The sequence below is a fragment of the Canis lupus genome, chromosome 11, assembly GCF_011100685.1.
Source record: "Canis lupus familiaris isolate Mischka breed German Shepherd chromosome 11, alternate assembly UU_Cfam_GSD_1.0, whole genome shotgun sequence".
NCBI lineage: Eukaryota > Metazoa > Chordata > Mammalia > Carnivora > Canidae > Canis > Canis lupus.
The window spans coordinates 71,879,513-71,903,665 of record NC_049232.1 but is presented as its reverse complement, the minus strand read 5'-3'; the positions used below and the strand labels follow the sequence as shown (position 1 = coordinate 71,903,665).

Here is a 24,153-nt window from a genome sequence, read left to right as displayed (position 1 = left end):
TACTTACCTGACAATCCCTGCCATCTCAGAAGGGCACTCCAGGACAAAGACTGCTCATTAGAGGAGCCCCCACATATCACCCTTGCTGTGTCAAAGGCCAGGAGGTGCCCTGAGAATAGCATGACTTTGACTCAGGAGCCCCAGTAGCCATTTATAAAGCTGACAGCTGGAGATTTTCAGGTACACGCACCCCATGCAGCTGGACCTTGAATCCTTTCTTGCAGGGGATGTGGGTGTGCATCTCACATGGCACAGGTACATTCTGGGAGATTTTTACAGCATGATCTTCTAGACCACTGGTTTCTGTTTGACTCGATCTGTTCTACATTGTCTGTCTCTTGTGCTGTTCCCATTGTGACTCCCATTATGTAAGCATTTCCATCTCACTACTGAGATCCCCTGTGCTCTCTGCTTTATAACCTCTTCTTGGTTGTGCTTCATAGAAGCTCCGCCTTCCTTTTTCACTGAGAATGTGAATCATGCTTATGACAAGTTTCTTTTCTGATCTTATCAGCCCTGTTTGTCTCTTTTTGTTGTTTCTCCTTTGTGGTGCCAGGGCTCACATACCTTGTGGTGCCAGGGCTCACATACCTTGTAATGATGGCTGACCAGCTTATTTCCAGTTGAGTTTACCTTCAAGGCTACCAGCTTCTATCTTCTAAGACTGGAAGCTTCCGGTGAGGTCTTTGCTATTTCAATTAAGATTGAACAATGGGTGGGATGGGGCAGGAGAAGGAGTTCCTTGCCCCCAACCTCTCCCCAAATTACTGGCTGCTCAGGTGCTGCCTGTTTCCCACCTAGAAATGCCCCCCCACCCCCACCCCCAATTGTAACTGCTTGTTCAGAAGGCCTAGAATGAGGTCGGTTCACAGAGCCTGGTCACCCCTCAATCCTTACCAATTTCCTCCTTCCCATGTGTGCTTGACCTTCACATTCAGGGGTGTGAGACACCCACAGTGCTACCCCCTGTGCCTGCTGGTGCTAACCATGTTGCCAGCCAGTCTGGAGCTTCTGCTTCTTTTTGGTCAACTCCCACCCCCCTCTCAGCCTGTCTTATATTTCTCTCAGTGTCTAGTTAGAATAGGTCTCTGCACTTGCTCAATTATAAAGCTTTTTTTTTTTTTTTTTTTTTTTGCCATTTCATGTGTTAGATGAGATCACGGAGATAGTGGTGTGAACTCCGAATACCATGTTGACTAGAAGTCCCACCTTAATGATATTTCAATTCCCGCCCCCACCGGCCCAGTGGAGACATGGAGCTGCTTTCATTGAAGCGAAAGACAGAGGTCTGAAGCCTTTATTTCTGCAGCACACTTTGCATCTCTCCTAAGGCTCCATGAAACACAGTGTTTAAAATCCTTGTATTGGATGATCTTCAGGGTTACTTTACTCATGCATTTTATGTTTCTCAGGGTCCAGGAGTCACTGTGTTTTCTGTAAGGATACTGCAGATGCAAAGGACAGGGTGAATAGAATTATCTCTCTTTACTTTTTTCTGTTTCACAAACATAGACTGTTATAGATTAGGGAAATCCCATAGGCTATTTGCCAGGTCCAATAATAAAGACAGGACCCTCACTTCCATTTAATACTTTGAGCCTCTTCTACACATCTGTCAGAGAACAACTCCATTTTTCCCCATTCAATCAATCTTTCTTCTTTCTCATTATTGATTATCTCCATGATGGTAATTACCGATAGATTGAGGGAAATGCAGACAGAAGCAAATTGTGAGTATCAACTGTATGTTTAGTCCAGATCAGGGAAATAGCTCTAGAAATGGTTGGCCACTTGTGAGAACTTGGTAACTTTTTTTCTCATTTTGATAAAAATTACTAAGTTAAGTCTTGTTTGGCTTTTTTGGTTTGTTTGATGGGGTTTGTGTGTGTGTGTGTTGTTGTTTTGTGTTTGGTCAGTTTTTCACACACTTTAGTTTTGAAACTTGAGTTTAAGGAAAGGACTCTGAAACATACCAGGTGAGTGGCTCTGGTGAAATGTCTCTGATTGAATAGAAATGTCTGTATGGTGTTTGAGGGAGGAAAAAAAAAAGTGAGAGTCATGAAATTTCTTGGAAAGGAAAGTATAGGTGCCATTAACATTCCCCACACAACATGGAGTTACATGAAGACAAGTCTCTTCCAGATGTTCAGTGAAATTTATAGCATATGCAGGCAGACAGAAATTTGGACAAATTAATATTCTATAACGGAGCTGATTATCTGATTTTGCGCACTATGAGCACCTACACTTTGGCACTGATAATTAAGTAGAGTTCACTCCAATAAAATGTCAGTCTATAAAACATTTCCAAATGTGCATTCCACAGTACAGTAGTCTTGGGACGTGTGCTGTGAAAAAGACCCTGTAGTCACATCTAGGAAATACCGACCTTTGAGAAATCTCTCCTGCATGTTTTCAAATGAATCAGTTTACTTATATTAATCTGGCATTTCTCAAAACTGTTTACCATAGCACCCTCTCTGGTAAAGTTACTTGATACCTGTTGATGTGCACAGGTGGCATATCCTCATAGTTAAGAGCATGGATCATAGAAAGAAGGACCTGATTTTCAATCCTTATCTTTCCACTTACACATTATCCTCTTTGACTTCACTTTCCTCATCCGTAAAAGCAAAAAAGTGACAGTTGCCTTAAGAACTGGTATGTTGACAGGGACTAACACATCTGAAGACTCTATACCAAGGATATGCAAGAGGCTCAGAAAATAGGAGCTGAATCAGTAAGTAGCAATTATCATGATGAGATTATTAATAACAATAGAAACTCAAAGAAAGACCTGGAAGACTATAGAGTTGTAAACACCTGGATAGTTTACTCTTCATTTGGTTCCTGAGGTAGATGGAGAAAAGAAACCCAGAAAAAGGGTTGCTATGAAGGGGGAAAAAAAAAGAGAGAAAGAGAGAGAGAGAGAGAGAGATACATTCCTTGAAGTCCTTTTTCTTTATTGCTTCTTCTGTGCAGCCCTCTCTGCACCAGCAGCCCTTCCAGCAATGACCTACAATGCTATTTCCTTTTTGCCCTTTACTATTATATTTGCCCCAACAAGGAAATTTTTTTGTTTGTTTTTTGTTTTTTTTTTTTTTTTTTACAATCCCTACATTCTTCTTGCCCCAGTATTTCTTTCTCAGTGATGAACTCTTCACATCCTTAAATACAACCATTGTACTGCGTAGCTGAGGAGGTCTCAGAGGAGCTTGGGGAGAGATGCATTTTTGCCATAAGTTGATTCTCAGGTCAAATTTGAACTGAAGTTTCCAGCAATTGTGCTTTAAACAGAACCGCTAACAGTGGTAGGTTTAAATTGTCCTCTTAGTTTCTGTTGTTTACTCCTGGATTAGGTAAAAATAAAACAAAGCAACAAACATTCAAATTCTTTGTCAACTGGTCTTATAACTCCTGCTCAGAATTTCAACATTAAGCCTGATTAAACATTAATCATGATTCAGAATTCAAAGTATGTGGTATAATATGATGATTGAATACGTGAGCTTTGGAGTTGGGATCTGCTTACTTTTGGAAAATTCACTAGTCTTGATAGGTTTCACTTTCTTTATCTGTATATTGGAAAAAAAAATACCTAATTATGAGGGTGATTGCTGAGATTAAACGGAACAATGCAGAATATTTGAGTAAAGAGACTTAGATTTAATGAAAGTATAAAATGTGACAGCGTTTAGCATGAGTTAGATTGCTATTCTAGAATGCGAGATTTTGTTGACCATTAAGTATGTCCATACAGATTTTAAAGCATCTTGTGTCCATTAAAGAGGTTGCAGATGAGGCCATCTACAAGGAAATGTTATGTTTCAAAGTCAGAAATGTGAGACCCAAAGAGTGTCTGCTCTGATCTAAAAGAGACCTTACCTTTTCAGAATCTATTGATAGGCATGCATTAGTTTCAGAGGAAGAAAGTCATAGAAATGTCCTTCACAAAGTGTATAAAGGCTGTACTGCTAATTGGCTGGCTTAGGGCAGTGTTTTTTTTTTTTTTTTTTAAGATTTTATTTATTCATTCATGAGAGACACAGAGAGAGAGAGGCAGAGACACAAGCAGAGGGAGAAGCAGGCTCCACGCAGGGAGCCCGATGTGGGACTCGATTCCAGGACTCCAGGATCACGCCCCGGGCCGAAGGCAGGCGCTAAACCACTGAGCCACCCAGGGATCCCGCTTAGGGCAGTTTTATAAGAAAATGCACAGGAAGTAGTGTTTTCTCCGATCTAGGTCTTCTTGGCCCAGGTTATTTTCAAGCATGTGGGAGAACCCGAGATAGCGTAACTTGGCTCGGTACATAGTCTACAGGTAAAGAATCAAGGTCCTGTTCATCAATTCTTTCTCTGGCTGTGTTTAAACTGCTGTTCTACAGTGTGATGAGTATTTGACATCAAATGAGCATATTAATATTTATTTTATCATTGTATTTTAATCACTGCTTATGTTTTTAGCATTCTCTTTATAGGTTCCTAGTTTTTAAAATACACTTATGTTATAGTTTATATCCTATGGCTCTATTAATTGAAATGGTAGTAGATCTACTGCTATGTCAGCCGTTTCTTGCATATGTTGCCTCTTGCTCATGCTGGATCATTTCCTCCTTACATTTTCTGATTTGGGGTTTTAGGCTCCTGTGCAGCCTGAGGTGAGGACATATCTCTCGAGAGAAGAACCATGTTGGAATTTTCCAGGTGCCTGAAGGTGGACCACAGACCTGTGATCATTAATAAGTTAATAGTAAAACCCATGACTTCACAAACTGTAAAGATATATTTATATTCAAACCTACACTTAAAAGTGAAACAGGGTTCTGATTTTAATTTCATAGATTCTTAGAGGATTTTTTTCCACTGAGAGACTAGCAACAGATGGACATGTTTTCTTGAATTTAGACCATGCTAAAGGATGGTTTTATATACCTTCTTCTTTCCATGAGGGAGTCCCTCTTTAATCTCAGGACCAATTGGATCTTAGAATCCAATTCTCATTTTTACCACTGGTGAGCCCAAGGTCATGCCTTCCTGTCTCTGAAGATGTGTTAACTCTCTAGTCCCTAGGTTTAGGGGCCACCCTCACTCCCAGTTATAGTGTTAGCTCATGCATATATATTCATTTTTATTCATGGCAGTGCGAGATTTCCCTCTGTTGTGGCAAGCTAGGCTATGCTTTTAGAAGAAAGTTTGCATCATTTTGTTAAGAATGCTTAAGCTTTTATAGCAGGAGGATTTGGGGTTTCTGTCATCGATCATGTTGCTGCAACCAAGTCAAGCAGGGTTGTTTCAACCTGGGGTCATTTGGTGATTCTGAGGAGTTAGCAGCACTGAGGGAAAATCCAGTGTGTTGGCTCTTAGCTTTCAGCAGGAAGGCTTTGCTTTTTTCTATTTTATACATGGGACTTCTGAATAAGAATTGATTGCATGTAAAGGCTCAATATTTTAAAATAAAGTTTGAAAATCCTGCCTTAAAGTTTATAATAGGAAACATCGAGGTGTGGCATGAACATGAATCTCATTATGAAATAGGTGCGAGCATCTAACAAATTCCAAACTGCTATAGTCATTCTACAAACTACCATCCATTCTCTTTATGTTCCTGGAACAGGAATCACCTCGCAACCTGAGATACAGTTGAGGCACTCACACTTCCCCAGGGAGTAAACTGCTCCAGGAATACAGTGAGCAAGGCCAGAGGCCCATTAACTCTGTGAACTAGGAAAAGTTCCTTCATTAATGCTGGCAGCAGTGGGGACCTTATGTCTGGAAAGAGTCAATAATGCATTAGGTTACTTAAGCTGTGGAAAGACTTCATTGACTACATTCTTTTAAAGGCTGTCTTCAAGGGATGAAAACCATGGAGGCAAGAACTCCTCCAGTCCCCAAGAGGCTCCCGATAGGTGGGAATGTTGGTTATGGAGCCCCGTCCCTAGATAAAGTATAGCAAAGGGAACAGAACAAACAGGGGGTTTGAGAAGTTTGGTAAAATAAGAAAAAAATGAAAGTAAAAGTGTAGAGACGAGATGGCTACAGAAGAGAGAACAAAAGGATGTGCTAACATGGACAAAATCATCAGGTGTTGAGTGTGAGATGCTGTAAAGACTTGCTGGAACCAGTGGAACCACCTGCACCAACTAATTTACAAGTATAAATACTTCCTATGTCTCCAAGTCTGATTAGTACCACCTTGTGAACCTCTAGAGAGACTCTCTCCCACTCTCTTTGGTTGCACTGTATTGGCCCTCACTCTTGGCCCTCTTCACACCAAGGCAAGCTCTGAATGACGTTGAAGTCCTAGACATGCTATTGCTTCCATCACTGACACTTTCCCGTTGGACTTCTTCACCTTAAATGTTTCTTCCTCGGGGATATCATCCATGCTCTTCAACACACACCTCCATGCAAAGCTAAGATAGTTTCCCCTTTGACATACTTTTTTTTCACCCTAGGTAGCTTTTCTTGAACACACTTATCACACAATTATGGTAATATAATTGTTCTTGTTATCTTAAAAAATATGTATTTCTTGCCTTCCTAGAATGAATATTCTGCGAAGGCAGGGATATCTGTTTTCAGTATCTAGAATAGTTCCTGGCACTCAACAGATATTTCTTGGGGAAATGCACGAAATGATGAAAAAGTGGAAACCACATTTTTAAACATGAAATACAATTAGTCTTATAATAAAGTACTTCATGGAGTCAACTGTTGATTCCCCAATAGACTACCAGAAAAGTCTATTGATCAAGGGAAACTAAGCTTATTAGATTTTTGTGCAGGAAAGGACACAGAGACTTAGTAGTGTCTTAAAATAGAAATATATAAAGTTTGGGGGCCTGGGATGGATGAATTTAGGGTAGGTCTTGCAAGACAGAAACTCGTTGGAATTGGTTAGAGATTGTAACATAACACTTTTGGATTGCTGTGTGCAGTGAGGAGAGGGTCTTGAAGTAATTCCTGATGAGTAGGGTATCAATCTTGAAAAATAAGCTGTTTATTCAGTTCACTGTCTTATCTACTGGGTGCAGATATTTCCTAAAGCAAGCAGTTAAGTTATTTTTGTTTATTATAAATTATTTTATTCTCAGCATTGTTTAGCAAAGAAACAGGTAAGTATACATCATCCTAAAGTTGTTTAGCCTGGGGAGAGGAAAGTATGCCTATTTCCAATATTGTCAAGCACAGAGACTGAGAATTATTGTGGCTTGAGTGCTGAATCCCTTCTTTTGGTCATACTTTGGTCTGAGCTTGAGAATTATGGTCTGACCATAATTGTCTAGAGATCTGATTGATTGATTGATTGAAATTTCCAGTACTGTTCAACCATTGTATGATCATATAGAGCTTCAGACATGAAAAAGCATCAGATTCTCTTACTCCTTTTTACTAGAAGATAGTCAGATCATTTGATGGGACAGTTGCTTCAAAACAACTGCTAAGAGGATTTATAACCACCTTGTGCAGTCCGCTTTTCAGCGTGGAGCCAGAGGTCTCAAACCAAGAGCACACAGAACCACATCTGGGAGTATTAGGTAACATAACTAATTTCATCTCTTTCTTTGTGCTTATAATCCATGAAGGACATTCACTCTTTTCAACCCCACTTCCAAAAACAAAACTACAAAAACTCCCAAGAATCTGTATTTATGTGGCTTAATTATCCATATCTAAATTAAATCCTTCGAGCCTTGAGGATTGCCTCTGAAGGTAAATATTTCGGGTGGGGAGAGAAGTTAGAAGGACAGGAAGTTTGTCTTTTGATAACCTTGTATATGCTGGCATGACAATGTCATAGGTTCTGACAATAAAAACGAGGTATAGAGAAAGGAAGTAATTTGCTAAAAATGGGATAAACAATAAATATTGAATACTGGATATAAATCAGAGTCCCTCCAATTCCAGAGACCATGTACATCCTACCATTCCATATCCTCTCCCTTTGAAGGATAAGATGGAATGCAATGGAGTTAACCCCATACATTTTTTCTATTAATATAATCGTATCACTGTCACCCGATATTTATCTTTTGAAGGATAAACGGGGGCTTGAGTTTTTTCCTGGAGACAATGGGAGGCCATAAGAGGGGCTAGGAAAGGACTCAGGATCAGTTTTTGCTCCTATTATTGTCATGAGTGGGATGCTAGCAAACACAGCTGGAGTCACAGAGATCCCTGTTTATAAACCATTGAGGGTTAAAAATAAACGTCTCCTTAGAGATAAGGGTATCTGCATAGATCCACTGTCAGATGGGAAGGGCTGTTGTTTTCTAACTTTAAGAAGGATGCATAATTTAGGCCAAGATAATCACCAGTGATGCATACAGCAGAGATTAATTTGAAAATTTAATATCAAAAGATTGGAGGACTTGCTTATGAAGCCACAGCTTCTAAATTATATTGAGGCATTGGTTGGTAACAAGTGCTCAGGAGCCTCAATGTGCAGAAGAATATTAAAAGATACCACATGTCCTCTAATTAAAATCACAGCAAAATGGAGTAATGATTGCAGATATGATATTAGCAAAGGGTAGGGGGAGAACCGCAGAGCAGGGCCAGGAAGCCAACGGGGCTGGAAACCATGGCCTCCGCGGGGAGAGGCCTTTCTCCAAATTGCAGTGAAGTCCCTGGAAATTAGCAAAAGCCAGAGAGAAAGCTAATGTTCATTGCTGGCATTATAGGAAATGAAAATGTTGCTCTATCACACATGATTTGGACAAAGGTTTGGTCTGTTTGTTCAGAGCAAAGTGGCAACTGGGAGCAATTAAAAACCAAGCCTGAGTTTGCAAGTGACTCACACCCAACAGTAACAGTCAGATGTTCCCAAACACTTGATGCTTTAGGAATTTCTGGTTGGTCGATTATATTGTCTTTGTTGGCCTGCCTGTTTTCTTCGTGGTTTTTTCTTCGGTCAGGAGGACAAAGCTGGCAAATGGACAATTTCCATTTGTTCCTAACAGGACAGAATCAGGTCTATTCACGAGGCCCGGTAGAACTTGGACATACGAATCTTTCCAGGAAGTTGGCATGAGAAAGTGTGTCATGAAGAGCACGTCCAACATTTTGGAGGCATGGGTTTCTAGGGCAGTGGTATGTATTTGCGATGATGTCAGACTGTGAGCTTTTCTGATGGTTTCTCTCCGAGGTGGTGACAGCTGGATGGAATTAACATGACCCATATAATAGCAAATGAGACAGGATGAAGGCAGATGCGGATAATCGTTCTCTCTTTATCAGCCCATCCCTATTTCACCCTCCAAGCCAGATCCTACTCCTCCGCAGGTTGTATTTCTCAGCTTCTAACCAAAGAATGGAATGAAACTAGACCAAGGTCACCTCGTAAGGGGGGGTAGTGCCACATGTTGCACAGTCGCTGCAATCTCCCATTTGACGTTCACAGCGGACATCACTAGTCTATCACAGCACCCTTTCCTGGTGACTCCGGAAGCACACACAGAAGCCTCAATAGAGGGTTCCAAAGCTCACTGCTAATCAGATGACAGATGACATGGAAGGCGCTAGATAAATGCTAGGGAAATTCTGGAAATTTAGAAGATTCGTGAATATTTCTCATCATCAGGGAAGAAAGGTCAACCATCAGAAGTCCAGGGCTTCTATTTCCTCTCCTGCCTACTACCCTTGCGATCTTGAACAGCAGTGCCTCTTTGATACTCAGTCGCTTCATTTGTAAAATGGAAGTAATGTGCAGTACTTTTGTAAATGATGGAATGACAAAATTCAATAGCTTGAATATTTTGTGAGTCATACGATGATATGAAAGCTGAAGTCTATTATTGGTATTAAAATCCAATAATCGCTAAGTCTCAATTGTTTGACTCCCAGCTGCCGCAGAGTTCCTGGCAGACACATCTTCGGCCACGCTTCTGTTACCTTGCTTTCTACTGCATGCTCTACGTCAGTTGTCCCCAAACTTGAATGGTCATCAGAATCACCTACGAGGGGGCTCCTTCAAACACAGAGTGCTGGACCCTGCCCCAGAGTTCCTGACCCAGTAGGACTGAGGGGTGGGTGGGGGAGGCAAGAATTTACAGTTTTAACAAGTTCCCCGAGTGGTTTTGCTGTTGCAGGTCCCAGGACGATAGGTTTGGAAACTTCTGCCTCTAAGACAATATAGAACTAAATTCCATATCAGAGTGTTTAGCTCGTTTACCGCATCGTCCAGGTGTCCTCTGCATGAGTCCAGCCTAAGAGAGCTTCCATTTCCCAGAGCTGCTACCACAATGCTCTACTTTGCTGTGAGGCTTAGCATCTTTATGGGTTTTTTAGGAAGCACCTTTTTGTTGGAGATGCTTCGTATTCCTGGAGAGACTAGGAAGTGCCCCAAGGCTTCAGATTTATGAACATTTATGAACATTTATATCTTTCTCTGATGCTAGTGACACTGGTCTGAGCACCTACCTGCTTTATTGCCCCCAAAGGACATCCCTCAAAACATCTCGTGGGTGCTTCTGCAGATGCCCTAGGTTGCTGCTTACGGGATGCTAAGGAACATCTCCCAGGCATCCTTTTCTCCTAGCCACCACCTGCAACCACCTTGCTGCTGTGTTCCAGAGACAGTAGCTTTCCACGGGACACAGCTACCCTTTGCGGGTGACCCTACTGCTACCATCACTCTGCCCGCAGGGGAGGAGACATGTGCCCAAATCCCCAGCTCCTTTGCCTTGAAAGCCCCGTAATGAGGCCCGGCCTTTCATTAATTTTCTATAGTAAGTAGAGAGAAGGCTATCATGTAATTGGAGGGCTGCAGAGATTAATACATATAGAAAGAAGTAACTGCAGAGATTAATTTGCAATTACAGCTCAGACCTGGACCCACACTACAGTCCTGATGTTCTGACTTGCCCCCAGGGAGTTTCCTCATGGCCAGCCCTGCCACTGGAGGTAATCCAGTTTTCTTTGCAGCTTGAGCTCTGAGATCCAGAGAAAGACAGACCAGCACCTCCCCCCACTGCCACCGTTACAGTCTCTGACTCACCTGCTGGGTCTCCACCTCCTCCCAGGACTCTCTGAGAGTAGAAACAGTTTGTTCAGGGAAAACCTTGCCACTCCCTGAAAGGAATGGTCTGGTTCCAGGGGCCCAGTGATAATAATCATAGAGTAACCGGATATTAGTGTATTCCTACGTATCTAGTTAAGTAGTCTTGAAATATCAATGGCTCCACTCCTTTTTCAGTTTCTATTTTTTTAAAAAATATTTTACTTATTTATTCATGAGAGACACAGAGAGAGAGAGAGGCAGAAACACAGGCAGAGGGAGAAGCAGGCTCCATGCAGGGAGCCCAACGTGGGACTCGATGCTGGGACTCCAGGATCACACCCTGGGCTGAAGGCAGGTGCTCAACCCCCAGGCACCCCCTTTTTCAGTTTCTATTTACTAATTTGACTTCTCAGTATCTTTCTAAAGGCCACTGTGTCCTGGAAAACACATTCAAACTGCTCCAACAGACCCTAGACTCCTCAGCCTCTCCTCTGCTCGTAATGACATTTCTCTTCACATATAGTGAACCCCCACTGCATCCTGGTACTTTTGCAGCAGATGAAAGTCCTTGAGTCATTTGTCCACACAATAGGCCAACCTTCTATCAATTCTCTCCCCTCCTGAATAATTCTGTGCTTTGCATCTGCCCGTGTTTTTACCCAGGCACCTGCAGGTGCTTGCTTTGAAGCCCCTGCCTTGAGCGAAGATCACCAGTTTGAGACAAAGCAGTTTGTCCCCATTGGTTATTTGTTAAGATGAGCCCGTCCATCTGTCCCCATGCCATGGACCCTGGGTGGTAAAAAGTAATAAAAGAAAACCACTCTTTGACAGCCCTCCCGGCATAATGCCGGCATGAGCAGAGGTTATTATCTTGTAATGTCACTGCTATTTCCAACGGCCCCCGATGGATCTGATGACTGGCGAGACAAAAGGGGAGACACTGTTAACACAGCCCCTGTGCTTTGGAAGGAGCAGCATTGTGCTGGGCTTTCACAGTGGCTTTTACTGCCTATCGATTGGTGTTTTGACTGCAAGTCAACGCCCCTTCTCCCATTGAAGTTGTCACTGCTGTATTTATTTAATAAATCCCGTCTTGGGCCATGACCACTGCAGGGCTGACGTGGCTTCTGTGCTTCTTGGTGGACTGGGGAGAAAAATAGGCTAAAAGTGTGAAGATGTTCACCAGTCCCCGGTCTGTCACTAAATTGCTATATGACCTTGGATGAATCCCTTCTCCCCTCTAAGCCTCAAATCCTTCCTTTATATCCCAGGTCTGACCAAGAGGGGTTGATGATTCTGTGATTCTTATTTCAAGGCTTCCAACTCCCGTGGGTTGCAGCATGAACTGCTTGAGAAAGCCCCCAAAATAGCAGCAAAGTAATTGCAATGTATATTCTAATAGCAGTAGCTGTAGTAACAGAGCCGCCCCCTCCCCGGGTTTCCTCTTTAGGGGTGATATGCCAGCATGAGAAACAAAATTACTGTGTCTGTTCAGCAAATTCCTCCTGACAAAATCTTTAAGCGTTGACAAGAGTAATATACTGAAAATTAGTTTAGAAGTGTTTCAAGTTTCAAAAATCAATCAAAATCAAATTAGGTTCTGAAGACGCTGTCTGTTGAGTTTTAGGAAAAAATAAAGATTCGCTTCAGCAACTCGGGAAAGTGGCTTTGACCCCAAAGGAGGTGACTCTCACACAGAAAGAGACTGTCCTTCCTTACATCTACCTGTTGGGCCCTCTCCAAGGACTTGGCTGGGTGTCCCTGTGTTCTCTCATCTCGGGCATTTGTAAGTAACTTACCAGCTGACCTACATTTTAATCCCATTTCCTTCCTTTCCATCTCCTAAACCCCCAAGCCCCGTCCTAAGCTAAAAGTGTAAATAAGTAAGTAAGTAAGTATATGTGTAAGTAAAAGAATTAATCTTACCTCTCAGAATGGTAAAAAAAAAAAAAAAAAAAAAAGTCTGGTGGTGGGGAGAAAAAGGGAATTAATACCTGCAAACTCCCCTAATTTGGTCTGATGGTTGAGGGCAAAAGAGCAGATGGTAGAAAAAGAGCCATAATCAGGACACAGGAATGCATGCCTCTGTGGGGGCACATACTAAGCAGGAGTTCCAGGCCGGCTTCATTTCTTCTCCAGATCCCTAGCTCATAAAGTAGGGTCTTCCCCAGCCTGGAAGGACAATAGTGATGACGTTGACATCTCTGCTCGAGCCAGGCTGGCAACTACCATCACCACAAAGAGGCCCCTTGTCTTTTCTGTCCCTGTCATCCCTGAAGCTGCCATCACTGACGTGCCCCTTAGAGGCACTGGTGCCTGGGCCGACCGTGTTATTAGCCAGCGTTTCCAAGCCTTTCATCCTCTGTGTGCAGCTGAAACTATGGCCTCCTTCTATTCTCTGCAGGCAGGGCCTCCAAACATCTCTGCTTGGACCTAGAATCCCTTTGTTCACAAAATATGTTGTTAAAACATTACATTCAATTTCTGGCAAAGCCCCTCTAATCATCAAGGCTTAGACCCTGACAGGGGCTGACAGGGTGTGTGTGTGTGTGTGTGTGTGTGTGTGTGTGTGTTTGTACTGAGGGACTCTACGCGATGATGTGCTTTGCTATTAATTCATAACTTATCTTGAAGTTTATCTTTGGAAGTCTCAGCATGGATTATCTCCCCAAATCCCCAATATTAATGGGTGAGGATGCTTATCAATAAGTACCACATAGGAATCTGGAAAACTCAATGTATATAGACAAAACTAAAAGTTATAATTAAATCCATACATGAGGAAAACTACTGTTAAAATGCTGTTATGTTTCTCTGCAGATGTTTTCTTTCTTTTTTTTCTTTTTTAGAAAGAGAGAGCGTGTGCAAGGTGGGGGGCGGGTAGAGGGAGAGAGAATCTCAACCAGGTTCCATGCTCAGCGTGAAGCTCGACACAGGGTTTGACCTGGGGCTGGATCTCAGGAGCCTGAGATCATGACCTCAGCTGAAATCAAGAGTGGGATGCTAAAAAAAAAAAAAAAAAAAAAAAAAAAGAGTGGGATGCTTATATGACTGACCCCTGCCTCCCCAGGCACCTTCTCTATGGTTGTTTTCTATGCATAGAATCCAAACATATTTTCCTTATTAAAATTCCTGTTTGTATAATCTGCTTTATAACCTCCCCCCTTTTTTTTTACACTTAAGTCATACAATGGGAGGATTTTTCTTCTATATGTTTGTGGTTTTCTTGTAAGGCATGATTTTTAATGGCTTCGCAGTAGTACTCTCTTGTATTGATATACTCCCATGTTTAATTTTCTATTCTTTGACAAATGAGATCTTTCTTTCTTTCTTTCTTTCTCTCTCTTTTTCTTTTTTTCTTTCTTTCTTTCTTTCTTTTTGAGAGTGCATGTGCCTGAGTGGGGGAGATGAAAAGACAGAGAGAAAGGGAGAGAGAGAATCCTAAGCAGGCTCCACAGCCAGCCTGGAGCCAGATGCTGGGCTCAAGCTCATGACCTGAAATCATGAACTGAGCCAAAATCAAGAGTCAGACGCTTAACCACCTAAGCCATCCAGGAGCCTGACACTTGAGTTTTTTTTAAGTGTCTTTATAAATTATAAATAATTATGCCATAACAACCTTACATATTTGGCACATATTTTAAGAAATATTTGGAGAGGGGCGTCTAAGTGGCTGTTAGTTAAGCATCTGCCTTTGGCTCAGGTCATGATCTCAAGGTCCTGGCATCAAGCCCCACGTCGGGCTCCCTGCCCATGAGGGAATCTGCTTCTCCTTTTCATTCTCTTCTGTGTTCTCTCTCTCAAATAAAATCTTTAAAAATAAATAGAAGAAGAAGTATTAGGATATTTATGTGTACATATCCACACATATATCTATGCCATATCCTTTTATCATCTATCTAAATATCTACCTATCATCTACTTATCTATTATCTATCTATTTTGATGCCATCAGGTGATCACCAATTTCATAGTACTCTCCCTTTTCTCACTTTTGGGTACTTCATGAAAGCAATGAAGAAAGGGAATGCTACATTCAATTCTAATAGATTTTCATAAATAACTTTACTAAATTATGTAAGTTATATGAATAGGGTAAGGCTACAGTTTTCCTAAATTAAAAACCAGGAATCGTTCCGATTGTTCCATTTCTCTCTTTTCTGACATCCAAGGAATCATTAAGCCTTCTCCATATTTCCTTCATAATGTGTTCCCTAAGCCTTCTTTCTTCTCTAATCCATCTGGCACTGTTGTAGTTCAGGCATCAGGCTTGCTCTCCTGAGTTATCTAAATTGCTCCTTGCAAGGGCTCATTGCCTACAGTCTCTCTTTTTAATCTAACATTTCCCATGGGTTTCTATGGAACACTGGTCCCCATGGGATACATGATGAAAGAAATTCCATGACAAATAAAATGATAAAAACTCACCTGTTTTCTCTATTCTCCTTCTTGGGGGTACACCAAGCATATCAATGATTAGTTGTTCTGGGAAGTCATATAATTAAATAATCAAAAGGAAAATAATAAAAAAAAATCTTAATTAGCTTGGTGGAAACAAAAAATTACTAACCTTAATTCATTTATTTTCTTTCAACAAACATTTGTTGTATAACTACAATGCATGATAGTCTTGAGGGTGTGGATGTGGGTGTCTACATGAGAGCACCTTTTAATCACCAGTTGAACTTGTGCCTTAATATATTTTGAAGGGTACTTCTATGTTGGATTCTTCACACAGCTGGTGAAGTAATTTTCTAAACACTAATTATAACTACACTTCTAAACTTTAAAAAGAAGTTAAGAAAGGAGTTAAACTTTTTTTTTTTTAAAAGAGAGTCATGCTCTTAAAAACTCTTAAAAAGAGAGTTCTCCTGGATAGTATAAATTACATATCCCTACCCTGGCTTCTGAGACCCTTCATAGTTTGTCTTAATCACAGTTTTTCAGTCTCCAGTTGCTCTCCTGAATCACTAGAAAATCTAAGCATATCAGAGTTCTCTCTCTTACCTGAAAGTGCCATAGATTTTCATCTTTTCACATCTAGATTTATGCTCTTTCTTCTGTTGATGTTCTCCTAGTGGTGACATTTGATTTACCTCCAATAGCAAATATCAGAATCTTGCAAACTCTTTCCCACTTTCTCCAGTGGTCACTTCTTTCTTGTCCTTCAAATTCCAACTAAAATGGTCTATGAAGCATTTCCTAATGTCTTGGGAAAAACTACTCATTCTTCCTTAATAGCCTCCAAGACTGGCAGGCTGGTAACCATCATCTTCCTTTTTTATGACGAGAAAACAGGTCTGCAGAGAAATTTGCTGGAATGATGGATTCAGTAGGGAGAACAGCACATTTACCTGTTTGCATAGTTGTGGGTTCTCTGCATCCTCTGTGGTCTTTGCTGACCATCTAATTATATGCCAAGGAGATCAGAGATCAGAGAATGGAGGGCGGAGGAAGTGAGCGTCTAGGCACTTTCTGGAATCCTGAGGAGGATGAACACTTAGCTCAGACGCAGGAGGCTTTAGCTAAATCCTGAGCTTGTTTATGACCATCAGAATTATGCCTGGCATGCTCAGTTCAGATTTTCAGGGATTTAGGTTTTAACTGGCAAAGGAAGTTGTTTAAACCCAGAAAATGGGAAGGAAAAAACAGAGAGAAAGCCAGCTAATCAAAAGCTATTAAGCTCATAAAAAAAAGTGTTGGCTTGAGTTTGAGTTTGAGGGGAAATGTTAGTTTCAGCTCACTATTTAGTAACTATTGGCCTTTTGGGTCTCCAAATTAGCTGTTGACTAACTCCTTTAAGCCAAGAATTAACATTTCCAAGCTATGAGCATCCTGGGGTGTGTTTGATAAATACTGTTTTTAATAGCTTACATTTTATTGACATGTAATATGTTGAATGATTTTGCATCTCCTTGTTTGCTAGGATACTTGTCATTATATCCCTTTTTGGAGAGTGGAAAAATGAAATACAGACATGCAAGTAGTTCTCCAGAGTTGACATAAGCAAGAAAGGCAATATTAGGACTTGAACCCATATATTCGAAAGTCTAGTGATACAAAGAAGGCTCTGTTAGCAGAGTCTGGCACTGGAGATCATGACTCAGCAGCTATTTCTCAGTTTTTAGAACTTCTCAGGTATTGAGGGAGCAGAGGCATCTCTGTGACAGAGGCAGAGAAAGGGTAGTCAAGGGAATGCAGTTCCTACTGGCAGGCTGGATGGAAACTTTGCAGACATGACCTTCTGGGCAGAGGGAAGGGGCCAGAGTCTGTCCCCCTTGGCCTGCTGTCTCCTCTCTTATGACTCTTGAATCTTGCATTCTCTTATCAGGAATAATGGTATTATGTTTGTTATCTGCACAATGGTCTAATCTTTCACAGCCACTGGTGCTAAGATAAATTGGGTTGGAACACATTAGAAAGGGTAAGACTTGAGTAGTTATTAGCTATGTATAGCTAGATTTTTGAAAAAATGGTGATATGCATTCTCCATTTTAACTGCAAAGACTGTTATATGTGTTCATTATCTAATTAACTGATTTTACAAACATTTACTAAAATTTTACTCTGTGTCAGACCCTGTGCAAAGCTCTGAGGTATATGAAAAAGACAGAGTTCTCTGCATTGAAGGAACACAGAGTCTAGCAGACATAGTAGTGAGGTAGTTCTTCTCCAAGGGATCCTGGAACTCTTTAATAGGTAACAAAAATGATGGGTTTTCCTATCTTCTAGAAACACACACACACACACACACACACACACACACACACAATGTTGGGAGGGGAATATCAGCACCTGTTCAGACCCTCTAATGACCAAGCACAGTCCTCCAAGAAGTCCAAAAACCTTAAGCTAAAGTATTGTGGAACTAAGAGCATCATTGGAATAAATAAATGTTTGCTGCACTCCTAGCATATTCAAGGCAGCAGAAATAAAGGGGAATGTTCCACTGACTATCAGCAACTCATATCACTACTACCTTCTTCTATGTCTCCTTTACATTGTGGAGGAGAAGCCAAATGGCACGTCCTAGAACGCTGATGCCCAGTTTGGTTGTAGCTTAACGTTTAACAATGGGAGATACTAGATTTGGGAAGTAGAAAAGAAGAAACCATTATCGTCTAGGGCAGTTGCAGCCAGATATGTGGAGATGTCACAAGATTTACAGAGGCTTGCCAGAAAGCTCTTAAAATCCACATACTCTCACCACAGCAGATTCAGACAGATGTCAGGAACTTTCCAAAGGTTTTTGGGAATTACAGTAGTGTCATGGATAATGTTTGAGAAGCCCCCACTTCTGTGTTTCAGGATGAGTTCTTTTGTAACAATTTCCTAACCTTTCTTCCTTTAGCTTCCAGGGGTTGAGTTACCCCTTAATTTCTATATTCAGCCATTTTTAAGTAGAAGAAGACATAGAATGGCTCGTTTCTTGACTGAACACTGACAGACATGAGGAGGAAGGTATGGTCTCTTTTCTATTCTCCAGGGTGGATCCTTTTTTCTATACAGACACCTGGCGACCCTTTCTGGCTTTGCAGGGTGGTCTGTCCCTGCTGTACGTATGCATTTCTGCCATTATATCACAAAAACAGCCATAGGAAGTATGTAAACTAATGAGAGTGCCTGTTTTCTGATAAAGCTTTATTCACAAAACCAGGTGGAAGGCAAGATTGGATCCATGGGCTATGATTTCCCAACCCTTTTAGAGGACTGACCTATTAGCATTTCTCAGTGCATGACTTATGGTCTTCTTTGATCTATGCAAAGCCCTTTACTTGATTTCTTTTTAATATACATAGTCCTCATATAATCTATTCTCTTCTGTTTCCCTCTCTACTCAGATGGATGGATGGATGGATGGATGGATAGAAAATAGATATATAAACATATATAAAAGCATTTTAATATAATCAATTTATATTTTCCTTTATGCATATTTCTGCAAATGTGTATCGCTTTGCTGCACATATTTTAACTTTGTATGCATTTCAATTTTATGTCATGTTCCATTTCTTTCTTCATTTTTAATGGTTTTTATAATTCTACACATAAGTTGTTTGTGGTTTTTTTTTTTATTTCAGTTAACATACAGTGCTATTAGTTTCAAATATACAATATAGTGATCCAACAATTCCATACATCACCCGGTGCTCTTCACGACAAGTGTACTGTTTAATACCTATTACCTATTTAATCCATCTCCCACACCCACCTCCCCTCTGGTAACCATCATTTTGTTCTCTATAGTTAAGAGTCGGCCCCTTGATTTGTTTCTCTCTCTTTTTCTTTTTTCCCCCTTTGCTCATCTGTTTCTTAAATTCCACATATGAGCGAAATCACATGGTATTTTTCTTTCTCTGACTTATTTCACTGAGCATTATACTCTCTAGCTCCATCCATGCCATTGCAAAAGTCAAGATTTCATTCTCTTTTATGGCTGGATAATATTTCATTGTTACATATATACTACATCATCCCTAACCATTCATCAATTCATGGACATTTAGGCTGACTCCCATATCTTTGTTATCATAAATAGTGCTACTATAAACTTAAGGGTACATATATCTCCACTATTTCAAAGGAATTAGTATTTTTGTATCCTTTGGGTAAATACCCAGTAGTATCATTGCTGGATCTTAGGGTAGTTCTATTTTTAACTTTTTGAGGAACCTCTGTACTATATTCAATAGCGGCTACACCAGTTTGCATTTCCACCAAAAGTACAAGAGACTTCCCTTTTCTCTGCATCCTTGCCAACACCTGTTGCTTCTTGTGCTGTTGATTTTAGCCATTCTGACAGATATGAGGTGATATCACATTGGGTTTTGATTTGCATTTCCCTGATGATGAGTGATGATGAGCATCTTTTCATGTGTCTGTTGACAATCTGTCTTTTTTTTTTTTTTTTTAGAGAGAAATGTCTGTTCATGTCTTCTGCCCATTTTCAAATTAGATTATTTTTGGGTGTTGAGTTTTTAAGTTCTTTATAGATCTTGGATACTAACCCTTTATCAGATATGTCATTTGCAAATATCTTCTCCTACTTGGTAGGTTGCCTTCTAGTTTTGTTGATTGTTTCCTTTGCTGTGCAGAAGCTTTTTATTTTGGTGTAGTCCCAATAGTTTAGTTTTGCTTTTGTTTCCCCTACCTCAGGAGACATACCTAGAAAAATGTTCCTATGACCAGTGTCAGAGACGTTACTTCCTATGTCCTCTTCTAGGATTTTTATATTTTCAGGTCTCATGCTCAGGTCTTTAATCCACTTTGAATTTATTTTCATGTATAGTATTAGAAAGTGGTCCAGTTTCATTTTTTTGCGTGTTTTCTCAGCACCATTTGCTGAAGAAACATTCTTTTTTTCCCATTGGATATGTTTTCCTGCTTTGTCAAAAATTAATTGACACTGAATTGTAGGTTTACTTCTGGGTTTTCTCTTCTGTTCCATTGATCTATGTATCTATTTTTGTGCCAGTACCATACTGTTTTAATTACTACAGCTTTGTAGTATGACTTTAAATCTGGAATAGTGATGCCTCCACCTTTGCTTCTCTTTTTTCAAGATTGCTTTGGCTATTCTGGGTCTTTGGTGGTTCCATACAAATTTTAGGTTTGCTTGTAGTTCTATGAAAAGTGCTGCTGATATTTTGATAGGGTTTGCATTGTATATGTAGACTGCATTGGGAAGTATAGAAATTTTAACAATATTGGCTCTTTCAATGCATGAGCATGGGATGTCTTTTCATTTCTTTGTGTCATTTTTCATTTCTTTCATCAGTGTTTTATAGTTTTCAGAGTACAGGTCTTTCACTGGTTCTGTTAGGTTTATTCCTAGGTATCTTACTATTTTTGGTGCTTTCATAGTCTTTAATAGTCTTTCTTATTATAATCTGTCCATCTATTTCACTATTTTTAGCTTATGAATAATATTCTATGGTGGGAGTGGAAGATGTTAGTAATGTCCACCAGCATCAGGTTCTTATTCCCTGGATCATCAAATGATTATGCTGCCTTGAAGAGTTTGTCTAGATAGTTACTCACTGCCCTCTGCAGAAATTAAAAAGTAAATTTCTGTTAGTACTTGGTTATTACCATGCCATTACCTAGCTTATACTAATATATTGCTCCTAAATACTAAATAAGTTCCTATGATATACATCCAAAACATGACACTGGTCTAATATACTGTCAGTGGATCACTGAATTGTTTAAGTAACCTAACATAATGATTAAAATCACAGGTCCTAGAACCCAAGTGCCTGAGTTCAAAATCTGGTGCTATAACTTACTGAATATGTAATTTGAGGTAAGTTTTTTTTTTTAACCCTTTTTGCCTTTGATTCTTCATCTATACTATGGCGACATTGCTAATACATACTTTACCCAACTATCATTAAGATTACATTAAGATTAAGATAGTGATTTAAAAATTAAAGTACATTTTAGCATTGAAAGAGTATTCCATATGTGTTTTTAAATTAAAATTAAACCATTTGCCACTAAAATTTTCAAATACAGGATTTAGCATCTAGAGCCTGTCCATCGTAAATGCTCTGTGCTTAAAGGGGTTAGGCAAGGCAGCCAGTGTTGCCCTCAATTTGCAGAAAAGGACATCAAGGCTAAGATAGGTGAAATCAGGTCTCTAAGGTCATGGTGCTTATCACAACAGAGCTCGATTCAAACCTGTGTCCTCTGGCTCAAAGAGAGTAATTCCTTGGCTTCTTCTGTCCATAGCAATAGGGGAATCTGTGTTTGGAAAAAGCCATCCAGCAGAACATGTTATCATGGGTTTTAACACAGGAGCTCCAAAAGGAAGACATGCTGAATTCTAACTAGGCAGTGGGGAAAGGGGAGTGGGGGAGGAGAATGAAAGACAGGCATGTGGGAGGGCAGTAGCTACCAGTAAAGTGAGAAGAGACCATTGCGTTTCCCCAAGGATAGAGGAAAGGAAGGTTAAAGGCATATTGATCTTGAGTGAGAAAACATTCTCCTGACTTTTCATGCTGCTTTTAGATCATCTGGCATCAAAAAAGGGTCGGTTACTGAGCTCAGCTTTGGAGATGGCGCGAGAGATACAACAGAGGAACGACCATATGCTAACATGGAGGGCACAAGAGTGGTTTTTGATGATATGAGCTGAGCTGCAAAGTAGAAGTGATGTGGAAACTGATAAAACATGCATTCAGTGATGGGCAGGCAGCAGCCAAGCACACGCATCCTCTCAAAAAAATAATCCATTTCCTGACCTGAAAGGGGGCCGACTATCTTTTCAAAAGAACTTGCAAAACTACCCAGGTCAAACCCAGGGGGGCAACGGAGCATGTTACAGTTGCCAAAGTGCTTCCCCAACAATTACCTTGTAGGATTCTCAAAGCTACCCCATAAGAATAGGCTGGGTGCCATTTACGATTTTCGTTTCACAGATGACAAAACTGACAATGAGAAAAGGCAAGAACATGGGGCCAGAGAAGTGGTGGAAGACGTAGGAGCAGACTGTGGCTTCCCCATAATTGCCTGATTATCCTCGCACCAAAGCACAGCATGTTTGGCCAAATGACTTTTACAAAATGGAATTGATGGCATCCCTATATGAATATATATGAACCTACCTATCAATAGCATGTAATTATATATTCATAGATCTTCATTTCCCATTCATGTTTGTATTCTATCATCTATGACCAGTTCCTACACCTTTTAACATTTTTATAATTATCTGATTCAATGTATCTATAATTGATCTATCTGTTGTACTTCCTGATTGGTCATCTGGACACAGATACACTGACTGATGTGACATATATAAGATTGATTACACCATGAGGGAAAGCACACGGACATTGAAAGTATAAACACATGCTTATAAACCTTGCATCCGTGGATTTCATTGTTTTACTAATTTATTTAATCTCTCTGAACTTCAGTTTTGCACCTTGCCAAGTAGAGCTAAAAATGCTGTGAGAGCTAGAATAAGACTGTGATTATGAGCTGCACAGTGTCTGGCTCAATGCTAGTTCCTGCTTGCTTGCTTTCTCCAGGACACTGTATTCCCTTCTGGTCATCTAGCTTCTCTACTGATTCCACATGGTGTTCATTCACCTTCCCTCTGAACCTCAATGTCATGCATCACATGAGTCGACTATGTAAGCATTGGACACATGCTTCCAGAGATTATCCATTTTGGATCAGATGACGTGGTTCATCAATCTGGCTGTAAGATTCTTTAGATAGAGCTTCTCCTTTATCATCTAAGAAAGCCAGAAGTAATTCTGAGTCTACTCTTCTGAATCATCTGAAGGACTTTGCATACAGCATTGCTCATAATTGGTGCCATGTAAATATTTGATAAAGCAGATAGAGAAAAAGTTCCCACGTAGTGCTTTGAGAGTCGGAGAGTGGAAGCACAAAGGAGCTGATCCTACATGTACAGAAAAACTGGGATAGCAGATTCCTCCACAGTTTTAACAAGAAATTCACCAATTCATTCCTTAAACCTGTGTTTATTGAGCAACGAACGCATGTTACCTGTGACACCTGCTAAGAGTAGACAAAGGCATCAGACACATGTATGCGATCTGGAAAAGTAAAGAAATCATTCAATTCTAATGTAATCAGCACTATGATATGGTGAGCATGGTGACGCATGGTGAGCTTTGGGAGCAGAGAGACGGTAGACATTTGATCCTTGTCTCTGTCAATTGTCCAGTGTTTCTTTGTCCCTTCCTCTGGTAATAGCACCCGCTTACTTTGAAGAGCTGAATGTTGACTACTCTATGCAGTTCATGGCATTCATGTGGCCAGGTCTGGCTAACTACAAACCCCTCTCCTTGGCCATGGTTATTGACCCCGATATGGTCATGTGATCATGGATCATGTGGTCCAATTAGAGTTGTACCCTGGAAATTGATTAGCAGAAACTGATACAAGATCTCTCTTTCCTATATATGACTACTGACAGTATAAGCCAGGAGACAGATGCGATTTGCCACCTTCCCTCTACCCATTGCCTGGAAAAACTCTTTAAGGTATAAGAAAAAAGAAGTCAAACCATAGGGTGATACAAGTAATAAGGATAAAGGAAAAAACAGATTCTGGATAACTTTTAAGTACCTAGTCCTCCCTGGGGCCATCTGTACCTTTGGCTTTTCCAA

At 40.4% G+C, this 24,153-nt stretch overlaps 2 long non-coding RNA genes across 3 annotated transcripts in view; one reads left to right on the top strand and one right to left on the bottom strand.

Moving 5' to 3' along the window:
- The window catches only part of LOC102152863, an 86,695-nt gene extending 86,116 nt beyond the window's left edge, over positions 1–579 (bottom strand). The window contains exon 1 of the long non-coding RNA XR_005367235.1: positions 8–579. This is a non-coding gene — a long non-coding RNA (uncharacterized LOC102152863). The remainder of the gene's footprint in view (positions 1–7) is intronic.
- LOC111097893 lies at positions 28–24,153 on the top strand. Of its 2 annotated transcripts, none has more exons than XR_005367237.1 (4): positions 28–180; positions 18,354–18,463; positions 21,244–21,308; positions 22,016–24,153. It is a non-coding gene; the product is annotated as an uncharacterized LOC111097893 (long non-coding RNA). The 2 variants fall into 2 exon arrangements; XR_005367236.1 differs by lacking the exon at positions 28–180 and adding an exon at positions 12,521–12,788.